Source organism: Mus pahari, chromosome X (assembly GCF_900095145.1).
Source record: "Mus pahari chromosome X, PAHARI_EIJ_v1.1, whole genome shotgun sequence".
Classification (NCBI taxonomy): Eukaryota; Metazoa; Chordata; class Mammalia; order Rodentia; family Muridae; genus Mus; species Mus pahari.
In genome coordinates this window covers 138,572,182-138,585,554 of record NC_034613.1, presented here as the reverse complement: position 1 = coordinate 138,585,554, position 13,373 = coordinate 138,572,182, and the positions used below count along the sequence as shown (strand labels likewise).

The 13,373-nt window shown below is 42.2% G+C and overlaps 1 pseudogene; it reads left to right on the top strand.

The window, feature by feature from the left end:
• The first annotated feature begins 6,355 nt into the window (after positions 1-6,355).
• LOC110314533 lies at positions 6,356-7,074 on the top strand (annotated as a pseudogene).
• Positions 7,075-13,373: the final 6,299 nt, after the last annotated feature.

Genomic DNA, 13,373 nt, shown 5'->3' with positions numbered 1-13,373 from the left:
TGGGGGCAGGCTGAGGCTCAAACCAAGGGCTCCACACATAACTATGCAAGTGATCTACTGCTAAGATACATTGCCAGCCTCTGCAATGGTTTGGTATGTTTTCTGACTGGCCTGCGGGACTCTAATCTTTGGAGCTTTTCTTTCTTATCACACATGGCTCCCAGCGCAGTCTTCCTGCTGCTACAGAATTATGCAGATGTGTCATTCTCCCTGTTCAGAATCATTTACTGTTGTCCCTGGACCTAAGTGAGAACAAAATCCCAAACTCTGGCAATCATGGGCTCATAATGCTTTCAGCTCTTGGTTCATAACACCCTTGAACATGGTGCCTGGTCCCAGCTGCTGCATATCCACAGACTAAAAGAACATAAGGGAGGAAAATCATGTGGGCATTAGACTTTTACCTTTATCCTACTGAAGAGAAGTTCAAAGTACTTCACTGCCCTTTCAAATTTACTGGAAATAGATTAGAAACATCTTTGCTTCCCCAGGTCTTTCATTCCAGAGATAAAGTGCTTATCAGTCCAATTAGAACAAAATTCCACATATGAATGTCCTCCTATAGTTTTGAGCACACAATTCTAATTCCAGGAAGGAATTAAACCACTGATTTTTCCAATGGATTTCAACTGTGTTTAAGGCCAGCCAATAGGCATTGTCATGATAAACCTGTCACAAATGCAAAAGAAAGGGAAGGAGACAGTAGCTCTCCTGCATTGGACTGAGCAACAAGTCTGGTTCTATTCAGAATAGGGCAGATGACAATGACCAAGTTGTTTAACTTTGCTGAGTTCCAGTTTTTCTCAACTGGGAAGCACGTAGGCTGTCTCTAAAGATCTTTTACCCTGATTGGAGGGGGTAGCTGCTGGTAGGCAGATCAATGCAAACGTGTCCACTCACCCCATGGTTTTAGTTTAGTCACTGGAAGGGGTCATTGCCTCAGAATGAATAGGTGGGCAAATCAATGTCGATGTGTGCATTCATCCCATGGTTTGAATTCAATCAGTCCAAAGTCCACTTAATCTTTAAGGTCCCCAGTGATAGTCACTGAGTGGAAGATCCTGAGAAACAAGCAGCTAGGCTTGCTCCCAGACTTATGTAAGGGCCTAAAAGGTGTTTCCCAGGCCCTCAAAGAGAGAGAGTGGTCAAGTCCCTCCCTACAGGAAAACAAAACAAAACAAAACAAAACACCCAAGATCAGGCCAGAAAATCCTACCAATCCTTGAATTTGCCCTAATATCAGGCCAACAAGTCCCTCCAGTCCCAGACCACCCTAGTACCCCCAAAACACACACACACACCCCAAGAAACCCTATATAAGGCCTGCTTCCTGCTCAGTTCCCAGCCATTTCTCTCCAGAACAGAGAGGCAGCCACTCTCTTGTGCCTTTCCCCATAAATCTCCTGTGTGAGGTTTGTTCTGCCGTGTGACATTGTGGTATTCCTTGGCTCCTAACTGCCTGGATACCTTTCCCATTTGAGCATCAGGGCATAAGCTGAGTTCAACCACACAGTCCCAGCTTCTTGCAGAAATCCTGGCCTCTCTGCATCTACCAGTACCTTCCTGACCTCACTTCTGGATGACTGTAACATGCTTAATTTAGTCCTGGCCTCCTCCTGAGAAAAATAAATATTAAATGTGAAATGAAAACCGCACATGTAATAATATTGGTATTAATGAGGTGCTGAATTGTATTCTTGCTTTGCTGTTGTTGGCAAGTATGGCAGTCAGCTGAAATCCAAACTGGGGAACCATCTGTAAAACAGCAATGCTAGCCCAAAGCTTTACATTCTCCACATGGGTTTTACCTTGCTGAAGCTTGGTATGGTGTGGTCCCAGGAGTTCTGGAAAACCTCCACCAATGAATAGCCTTTATGCTTGATCAGTCACAGAGAAAAGCAAAAGGGAAGGAGGAGGGGGAGAAAAAGGAAATGGGCCCAGAAATGGAAAAAGGAGCAAAGAGAAAAGATTGTTCTCACTCGGCTAGCACAGGGAAGGTCGCCTGTCAGGGCTGTCTGTCAGATCATTGTTGGTAATTAAAATGTAAACTCTCATTGGGCTCCAAAACCCCCTGGTCCCTCTGCAGCACTCAAAGGGGATGCATGTAAACCCTTATAGGTGCATGTCTTACCTATTTGCTCCAGCACTTCTGTTGTGAAAATATCTTCAACCCCATTACACATGAAGAAACTAGATTTTTTGAAAAGTCACCTGGGCATGAAGGCTGATGCCTCTAATTCAAGCAATTGATAGGGTAAAACAAAAGGATTGCTCCAATATAGAGGCCAACCTGGACTGCAGGGTAAGAGCCTGTCAAGCTAGAGATAGGGGGAGGAATGGGGAGGGGAGAGGAAGGGAGCAGAAAAAAAGGATGGAAGAAGAGAGGAGAGGAGAAGTGAGAGGTGGGAAGGTTTCAGTTATCCATTCCAGTCACACAGTCTCAAAGCCAGAGTTTATAACTAGCCCTTCTGGTTCTGGCTCAAGTAATCAGTGCAGCCATCGCCCTCATACCCTCGGAAATTCAAGAATGTTGCTAGAATGTGCAGTTTCTATTGTACTTTGTGGTAGACAGAACTGAAAGTTGGAACTACCTTTGTAAAAAGTAATATGTAGACCCCCTTGGAACATTTATACCTTGTGACTACAATTTCACTTTTATGACTCTTCCAGAAAATATTACCAGAGGCACAAATTATTGCTAGAGATTTATGCAAAAGATGCTTATTGTTATAATAATAGGAGAGTGAACAGCTGCATAGCCAGCCCACTCCACAGGGAACTGGCCTTGTCAGTACAGCAGAGGTCCAGTCATGTGAGCACGGAGACTTAATGTGTTGTGCATTTCCACCCTCTGAGCAGAGATGTGCAATACCTGTCACACATGAACCCTGAAGCAATAAAAGCTTCAGCAGAAGCTCACAGCTTGAGATCTATTCAAACTCTCTACAGAGGGATCTGGGGAGATGGCTCAGTGGTTCAGAGCACTGCTGTACTTGCAGAGTTCCTGGGTTCAGGTTTCAGCATTCACATAATGGCTAGCTGTCTGTATCTCCCAGTCTAGGGGCTCCACCATCTTCTTCTGGCCTCCAGAAGCACTTGGCCTGCCTGTGATATACACACACATAAATGCTCAGGTAAAACACTCATGCAGAGGAAGTAAAAGTAAATACATCTTTAAATGATCTATACGGATATATCAGGCAGGTTGATTACAGAGCAAGTGGATTTGCAGACAGGGAGAATTAATCAGAGAAAAGAAGAGATTGGGAGTGGTAAAGGTGATTTAGCAATACAGCTTAAGATTCTAAGAGAAACAACCGGTACCGCATAAGACACTAATGATTGAAGGACAGTGTTTGTGAATGCAGAGAGCTGCCTCTCTGATGTCTGGGTAAGTGACTTTGCTGTGCTATCTCGTCCTCTAAAGGAATATGCAGCAGAAAGAAGCTTATGATAGTTGATATTGATTGCCAATTTAATCGATGTAGACTCACCTAGACTAACAGACTGGGCGTGTCTGTGAAAGCATTCCTAGTTTAGGTAAATTTAGGTGGGAAGACTCCACCACACTAAATGCTGCAAGTAGCACCATGGGTTAGGGTCCTGGACTGAATAAAAAGTAGAAAGAAAGTTGGGCACCAACATTCACTAATCCTTTCTGAATATGGATTTAATGTATCCAACTGCCTTAGGCTCTTATAATGTCCTGATTGCCCCATCATGATGCACTGTACTCTCAAATGATGAGCCAGAATGTCAGGTGTTGTGTCCCAACAAAGAGAAATGTAACCAATACGTAGCCCAGTACAAATGTATCAAGCAAGCACAGGCTGCAGGGTGATTAAAGGATAAGGACTGGCCACAATGACTCTCTTAGAGTTTAGAGGCTGACTGAAGCAGGGATCCTTCCCAAAGAGGGATAACTAAGCCTGGGAAAGAACACAGAGATATAGAAACCAACAGAGGACTGTGGGGCAAACTGGTGATTGCAAACACATAAAGTTCTCTGTCCTTTTCTTCTAACACTCAAAACAGACATCACAGGGGACTCAAATTTCTGAATGGACCTCAAAACATACACAATATGAGCATTCATGTTATAGATATTTTTATCAGTACCATGAACTACATGGCCTGGGATTTGAGGTTTATATCTCCTTCTCCACCTCCTCCTCCTCCTCCTCCTCCTCCTCCTCCTCCTCCTCCCCCTCTTCCACCTCTTCCTCTTCCTCTTCCTCTTCTTCCACCTCCTTCTTCTTTTCCTCTTCCTTCCCCTCCCCTCTCTCCCTTTTCTTCCTTTGTCTCTTTCTTTGTTCTATCTTCAACGCCTTGCTGTGTATCCTAGGCTGGCTTGAATTTGTGACCCTCCTGCCTCAGGCTCCTGAGTGCTGGGATCACAGAGGTATGCCATCAGTCCTGATTCCAGATTTTTAGCTCATATGGCACATTTTGCCCACTCTTTTCTGATATATTTAATCTTTCGAAACAGACTCTCGCCTCCCAACATTCCACCTGGCAGTGCAGCAGCCCACAGCTTTGGATCTCCTCTTGGGCTGCTGGGCTGCTGGCCACCTTTTCTACATCACTCATCTGCCCTTAGCAGGATTTTAGGCTACTCTCTTGGGTGAGGCTTCGGTTACATCATGCATGGCCAGTTTTGTACACATGCAAAGAAAAATATCACAGAGTAAAATAAATAATTCATATTAGAAGTTGTCAGTGGGGTGGATATAGTATTAAACAGGAATCCAAGATTTTAAAATTCTGCATATAAATAGCATGCTTTTCATAATCAAATGCATTGGTACCTTCAAAAGAAAATATAAGAAAGACATATGCTACTAAGCCTTAATGTGGGTAGTGGGGATATGCAAGACTTATTTCATTTTTACTTAACATTTTCCCTATGAACTTGAAAGCATTTCACATTTAGAAAAGAAGTGTACTAAAATATACTCCTTTTCTTCCTCCCAAGGCTAACAAGTGAAAAAAGCATGCTGTGCACACATCTATTAAATTTGGGTTGGAAAATAGGTGGAATCGGCTTGGATGTTGCTAATGCCATCCATCTGGTTTAACTGCACTGGATAAGATCAGTAGATTTCTTAAGTTAGCCTTAGTTTGAACTGCTGGCGCTTTTATACAGCCTCAGACAGAGAAATGAGCCACTCTGTACCTGCAAACCTGAGATGGTGCTATCCTGAAATAGGCGTCTGAAGGGAATACTTTTATAAGATGTGGCAGTTAATGTTTTCAGAGAAAATGCTATTCTGTTCTTCATGAGTTCTCAAAAACAGTACATTGACACTAGCCAGCCTCTCACTCCAATGGCAAAAGTCCCCCCAGTTCTCATTTACAGTAGGTGAACCTTGAGTCCAACATTGATCAGTAAGCCAAATGTGATCACAAGGGGGTTTTGTTTCATTTTAATATAAGCAAGAATATACATTTATATTTTAAAGTGAGAATTTGCTACTAGAACCTTTTCTTTTTATTCAAATGGCAGGAATTTCTTTGTAGTGACATTTCTGCTTTCACTGTCTCTTTAGTCTGTTAATCATCAATGTTGGTGTATAAAGTTTTGCCCCACCCAGGATCCATCCCATAAACAACCACCAAACCCAGACACTACTGCATATACCAACAAGATTTTGCTGACAGGAGCCTGGTATAGCTGTCTCCTGAGAGGCTCTGCCAGTGCCTGACAAATACAGAAGTGGATGCTCACAGTCATCCATTGGACAGAGCACAGGGTCCCCAATGAAAGAGCTAGAGAAAGTACCTAAGGAGCTGAACCTATGGGGTTTGAAGCCCCATAGGAGGAACAACAATATGAACTTACCTGTACTTCCAGAGCTCCCTGGGACTAAACCACCAATCAAAGAAAACACATGGTGGAACTTGAAGTTATAGCTGTATATATAGCAGAGGATGACCTAGTTGGTCAGCAATGAGAGGAGAGGCCCTTGGTCCTGTGAAGTTTCTATGCCCCAGTATAATAAGGGAATGCCAGGGCCAGGAATCGGGAGTGGATGGGTTGGGGAGCAGGGGGAAGGGGAGGGGCTAGGGGACTTTTGGAGAAGAAACTAGGAAAGGGAATAATATTTGAAATGTAAATATAGAAAATATCTAATATAAGTTTTGCATTGTTTCTCTGTATGAAGTTTAAAATGATATATCCATTTTTCCTTCCACTATTACTGGCATGATAATGTTAATTATATCTGCTTCTTCTTCTCTGCCTCCATGCAGTATTCGCCAGACACGGTAGCTGCTGGTTGAAATATAAGAACTGGCCTCAGTGGACCTTACTGTCCGTCTCTTTACTACAAGAAGCAGTGCAAATGGATAGAAAATGGCATCGCTGCAGGGGCTGCCAGAGAGTAGGAGATACATCAGGCAAGAGGCCTCTGAGTCATCAGAAAATGACCAGACAGCAGGCTACCAAGAAAATACTCGCATAGATGCTACGGACAAAAGAAAAGTTAAGACTAGACCAAAGCATATACAACTTAATCTATAGCTACTGTTGCTTTACTGGAAAAAAATATGCATTGGCCAAGAATGTACTCTAGTTGCTGGACATCTAAACCTCTTAGCTTTTGTAAATGAAGTATTCTATCATACCTCATAGATCAGGAATGTTTGTGAAGAGAAACTGTCTTGAAGGGAGGTGGGTATTTTGACAACAAATAAGAATATATCAAGAGCTTATAAGAGAGTAGCGCCTGAAGATATGGAGCACCATGTATGTCATATCCCAAAACCTATCAACCACACAGCTGTAGATGACATGGACCATGGAGTTAAGCATGAAGATAGAAGCCTGCAAGAACTGGCACACTGCTAAGAACAAATCCTCCTACTTAGAAACCACCAAGTCCTCCAGGGTAGAATATTCTTAATAAAACTCAGGAACCTGTCAGACCCTCAAAACTTCCTAAGGACTATATGACTAGTTCTGAAAAGCCTGGAAGTGAAAATAATACAGCCAGGAAGACATCTTTATATTACACACACAGTGCAAAGAGTGCTGGAAGTGGAAGGCAAGAATATAGTACATGCAAGTACTGATACCTTAAGGCTGATACCTTAGCATCCACTACTGGAGCAGCTGCTGATATCCCAACTCCACCATTACCACCTCCACCAGATGGCATCCCCATGACACCACACCACACCACCTCCTCCACCACCTCCTGCAATGGGTTATGAAGATGAAGCTTTAGTAGTTCCGCATCATGATCCATGTGCAGATGGGGTTCCCGTGGAAACCCCCAGCAACTGTACTGAGAAAGTTGTTACAATATATGACTAGGTAAGAGTCAAAGATGAGCTATCATTTAAGGAGCACACGGTCATTTATATTATAAAGAATGGTGACAGCTGGTATGAAGGAGTCTACAATAAGTAGAATGACTGCTAACATCTATTATGAACTGTATTGATTAATTTTTCTTTGTCTTACTTTTAAAGTAGGTTTTTACTATTAGTCATATTATGGTACTATGTGATTTAGAGAAGAAATTTGCTCATGTCTTCAGGATATGCTTATGTCAATGTATACTTATAATGTATACTTATAAGCATGAATCTTTGAGAGAGCTTGTGATTTGCTAAACAGCAAATTATGCAAGAAGCTGCACAAAACTGATTATGCCTGTGTACTACTTATACGATGATAACTTTATAACCTTCCCAAATATCCTGGGAGATGGAGCATATTATATTGAACAAAATACAACGTCTATTGTACATCAGTACTAATGAATGTCAGACTAATACTAAAATTAACAAGAAAATGTACATCTTGGGGCTGGTCATATTTTTTATTTAGATTCTCATTTTAAATAATGTTTGTAGATAGGCATAATGGCACACACCTGTAACCTCAGTACTTGAGAGACAGAAGCAAGAGGATCAGAGTTCAAGGTCAGCATTGTCTACATAGTGAGTTTAAGACCAGTCTCAATTATGTGATGCCCTATCTCAAAACAAACACACACACACAAACAAATATCAAAATTTACTATCAAAGTGTTGTTTAAGCATATATGAAAATTTATGCATTGAAGGCCTGGGGAGATGGATGTGACACGGTTGGTATTTATTGCACAAACATGAGGACCCCCACATTACAAATCCAGGTATTGCAGCATGCACCTCTGATCCTCACACTGGGAAGGCAGAAATGAGAGGATTTTGAGGGATCGCTGACCAGCTAGCCTCGCCAAACTGAGAAGTTCCAGGTATAGTGACAGACTGTATTGTTTTTTTTTTGTTTGTTTGTTTTTTTTTTGTTTTTTTTAAGATTTATTTATTACACTGTAGCTGTCTTCAGACACTCCAGAAGAGGGCGCCAGATCTTGTTACAGATGGTTGTGAGCCACCATGTGGTTGCTGGGATTTGAACTCAGGACCTTCGGAAGAGCAGTCGGGTGCTCTTACCTGCTGAGCCATCTCACCAGCCCGACAGACTGTATTGTAAAATCAGGTGATGAGTGCTGTCATTGCTGGGGCAGTCCCTGACAAAACAGCAATGCCTGCGGTTGGTAAAGGGCTGGAGATAAACCACTCTGGAGACAGATTCGGGGGACAGCATCTGCTTTCTTGTACAGGAGCAACCTCTTCTATAGTGGAAGCCATTCAACTGTGATCGGTTAGCACATTTCCCTCAGATTGGATAGGGAGTACACATACCAGCAGGGGCTCTGTGGAAGAAGCACATTAAAAAAGACATGGAGAGTGCCAATGTGTCAGCAGGCCAGCTGGCTACTCACAGTACTTCAAAATTCAGTGTTCTGACTTCAGGAGCATGGTGTGCCATGCTTCTTATTTAGAAAGACAGTGTGCCAAATAGTCTAGAGGCCAGGTCATGCCTGCATGTTCTCCTACAGGTGAATGAATGTTGAAGACACCTGACATCTATTTATGTCTGGCCTACACACATACACACACACATATACATACATGCACACACACAACATATAATCGTTGAAATATACTTAAAAATTCCAAGATGATTCTAATTTACATGCCACTTACCTAGATTATTCATACCTCTTTGAGCCTCAATGGTCTCCATATGAAACAAAACAGAGGATTATCTATTACTCACTGCCCTCCTCCTAGATACCCTCCTGCAATCCTCCCCCTGCACTCCCTTCCCTTCTCCTCTGAGAGTGTGGGGGTCCCCCAGGTATCTCCCCAACCTGGTACCTCAAGTCTCTGTGAGGCTAGGTGCATCCTCTCCCACTGAGGCCAGACCAGGCAGCCCAGCTAGAACATATCCAGTAGAGGCAACAGCTTTTCAGTTAGTCCCCATTCCAGTTGTTTGAAATCCATATGAAGACAAAGCTGCACATCTGCTACATATGTGCAGGGGGAAGGGGGCTAGGTCCAGCCTGTGTATGTTCTTTGGTTGATGGTTCAGTCACTGAGAGTCCTGAAGAGTCCAAGTTAGTTGACTCAGTTGGTCTTCCTGTGGAGTTCCTATCCCCTTAGGGGCCCTCAATTCTTCCCTCTACTCTTCCTTAAGAGTCCCCAAGCACCAGGCGTGCTGGCGCATGCCTTTAATCCCAGCACTTGGGAGGCAGGGGCAGGTGGATTTCTGAGTTCGAGGCCAGCCTGGTCTACAAAGCAAGTTCCAGGACAGCCAGGGCTATACAGAGAAACCCTGTCTCAAAAAAACAAAACAAAAAACAAAAAAACAAAAACAAAAACAAAAAACAAAACAAAACAAAAAAAGAGTCCCCAAGCTCCATCTGCTGTTTGGCTGTGGATGTCTGCATCTTTCTGAGTCAGCTGCTGGGTGGAGCCTCTCAGAGGACAGCCATGCTAGATTCCTATCTGCAAACATAACAGAGTATCATTAATAGTGTCAGGGATTGGTGATTGCCAATGGGATGGATCTCAAGTTGGTCCTGTTACCGGTTGGTCATTCCCTCAGTCTCTGCTTGGTCCCCTGTTCCTGCATTTCTTGTAGACAGGATAAGTTTGGGGTTGAAGGTTTTGAGAGTAGGTTGGTGTCCCTATTGCTCCCATGGGGTTCCTGCCTGGCTACAGGAGGTGTCATTTTCAGGTTCCATATCTCCAATGTAGTGAATCACAGCTAAGATCACCCTCATTGATTCGTGAGTGCCTCTCTTATCCCAGGTCTCTGGTACAGCCTGGAGATGTCCCTATGTCCCTATCCCTGTCAGCTGCGGATTTCCTTGAATTCTCATGGCCATCTGGTCATACCTCCTATTCCTCCCCACACCTGATCCTGAACCACCACTCATTCCCTTCCCCATGCCCTCTCCCATCATCTGTCTTTTTATGACTATTTTATTCCCTCTTCTAAGTGACATTTAAGCATCCTCACTTGTGCCTTCTTTAGGTCTGTGGAGTATAGCATGGGTATCTTATATTTTATGGCTAATATCCACTGTCCGTACATACCACACATGTCCATTTGGTTCTGGGTTATCTCACTCAGGATGATATTCTCAAGTTCCATCCATTTGCCTGCAAAATTCATGATACCTTTGTATTTTAATAGCTGAATAATATTCCGTTGTGTAGATGTACATTTATTTTATCCATTCTTCAGTTGAGGGGCATTTTGGTTGTTTCCAGTTTCTGGCTATTATGAACAAAGCTGTTATGAACTTAGTTGAGCAAGTGCCTTTGTGGGATGGTACAGCATCTTTGGGGTATATGCCCAGAAGTGGTACAGCTGGGTCTGAGGTGGAACTATTTCCAGTTTTCTGAGAAACCACCAAATTCATTTCCAGAGTGGTTGTACAAGTTTGCAATCCCACCAGCAATGGAGGAGTGCTTGCCTTGCTCCACATCCTTGCCAGCATGTGCTATCACTTGAGTTTTTGATCTTAGCCATTCTGACAGGTGTGAGGTGTAATCTCAGGCTCATTTTGATTTTCATTTCCCTGATGACTAAGGACTTTGAACATTTCTTTAAGTGCTTCTCAGCTATTTGAGATCCCTCTATTGAGAATTCTCTGGTAAGCTCTGTATCCCATTTTTAATTGGGTCATTTGAGTTTTGGTATCTAACTCCTGAGTTCTTTATAAATTTTGGAGATCAAACTTAGGGTTTCGTGCATGCCAGACAAGCATTTCATCAGCTGAGCTTCATTCCCAGGTCTCAAGAAGAATAATTCAATAAAAGGAAAAACACAAAACAGCAGCAACAACAAAACCCCAAATCTTCCAACAGATGTTACCTCTAGACTTCAAGAGATTTATATCCCTACTGTCTCAAAGCAACACTAAAACAAAAAAGTTACAGATTAAAATGGTAACCAGATACTGCAAGTTGAGGGTGAGTTTGAGGATTCAAACCTCCAAGGGTGGGAGTGAAGTCACTTTAGATCCCTCTAGCAAAAGCCACATCTCAACATTTGTATCTATATCCTTATGATCTGCTTTACAAATTGTTGGGGTTTCCCCCTTGAATCTAATAAGTTCATATACTAGAGTTCTAACACCAATAGCTTATAATAAGCCATATTTAGAAATAAGGTCTTTATGGAGATGACTAAATTAAAATAAAGACATTACAACAGGCCTTAGCACATCCAGGGTAGCCATCTGCAAACCAAGAAAAGAGCCAGAGGAAACCAACCTTGGTGGCACCCACATCTTGGACCTTCAACCTCCAGAAACAACCTCTAAAACAACCTCTGCATGTTTTTCTATTTCTTAAGCCACCCAGCCCATTAGCATTGTGCTAGGATGGCTATAACACACTAATCCCCTCCGGGAATAGGAAGCTTAGGACCCCCATGTTAACCCTCCTCACTCTTTCTGTTTCTGAAACCTTTATGCTTCCTTCGTAGTGTGTTGTGAAGTCAGTTTACTTAGTGACCAGTGTAGTATATTAAAATACAGGTGAATGAGACAGCAGAATACATAGAAGATAGTATAGTAAAACAGAGAATACCACTCTTGTGAATCTTTTTTCCATTATATACGTATAGGTGTAAATGGATGATATAAGTGTATTTTGTCATGTTATACATTGAATTTCATGCTTTCAATAATGGAAATGAAAATGGAAAGCCACCAGCCTGATTGGACTCCAAATGTGGTCTCTGCCCAACTTCCTAATTACTTTGATTCCCTCCCATGCAAGGTTCACCATGCACTTAACTCCTGCTAGTTGTTCTGCTTCTCTGCCCAAAAGAAAAGGAAAAAATAAAATCAACAGGTTTCACAAACAAAATATATTTTTCCCAGAATAGATATTATTAAATATACCTCAAGCAAAGAACCTGGCTCATCTTGACCTTCATTGGGCTGACTTAAAAGTATTCATTTTCAGAAGAAATAACAAACTTTAAAACTGTCTGAACATTAAAAAATGCAAAATTATATCTAAAGTTCAAGTAGGAACCCAAAATTTAACTGAATTTTCTCTTTTCTAACATATGCCATTTTGAAGCAGGAAACAGACATTGTAGAGTTGTACTGTCCAATATGGTAGCCACTAGTCACGTATGGCTACTTAAATTTAAATTCATTAAAGTTAAAAACTCCATTTCATTGTCTCACTAGATACATGGCAGTGGTAGTTACATGTTCTGTACCATAAAACATCACCATAATTGTACAAAGTTCTACTGGGTAGCACTGCTTTTTAAAATACTGGCCAACAAGTTCCTATGGAAGAAATGGGTCTCCCCATGTGGTGCACGTGGGTTGCAGCTCTACCTTTGCTTATTTCAAGAGGAGAAAGTAAAGTCGGAATGTCATGAAAGAGGAGTCCTACAGCAAAAGACACAGAACTATATAACAGTAATTGTAAACATTTTTATTGAGCTAGGTGTTTCACTGTGCCCAGTAATTTACAGGCGTTCTATATTTACAGTCCTCGGAAGAACTAACCATTTTTACAAATGGAATAGTTGGGAGCTAAGAAGTGAGGGCTTTCTTTAAGAACTTTGGTATTGCAAAGATCATATGCCCCAGTACAAGGGAATGCCAGGGCCAGGAAGCAGGAGTGGGTGGGTTGGGGAGCAGGGCAGAGGGAGGGTATAGGGGGCTTTGGAGATAGCATTTGAAATGTAAATGAAGAAAATATCTAATAAAAAAAAAAGAACTGATGAAAGAAGTGGCAGTACACGGATTTGAGGCCAGTTTCTAAGCCTTGTTCTCCTTCAACAGTACTAACCATTCTCAGCTAGGGGTTCAGGTACAAGATGGAGGGGAGTCAAGAGGTGTTTTGTCACCATCATCTGGACTGATTGGAAACCCAAAAAGACTTTTTATTCCCAGGAGACCTTCCCTAAATAAAGGTCTTTAAAGCCAACCGTTCAATATTCTTTAACACCTTGTTCTCTGATGGTTCCCAGTGCACAGCTTTCACAA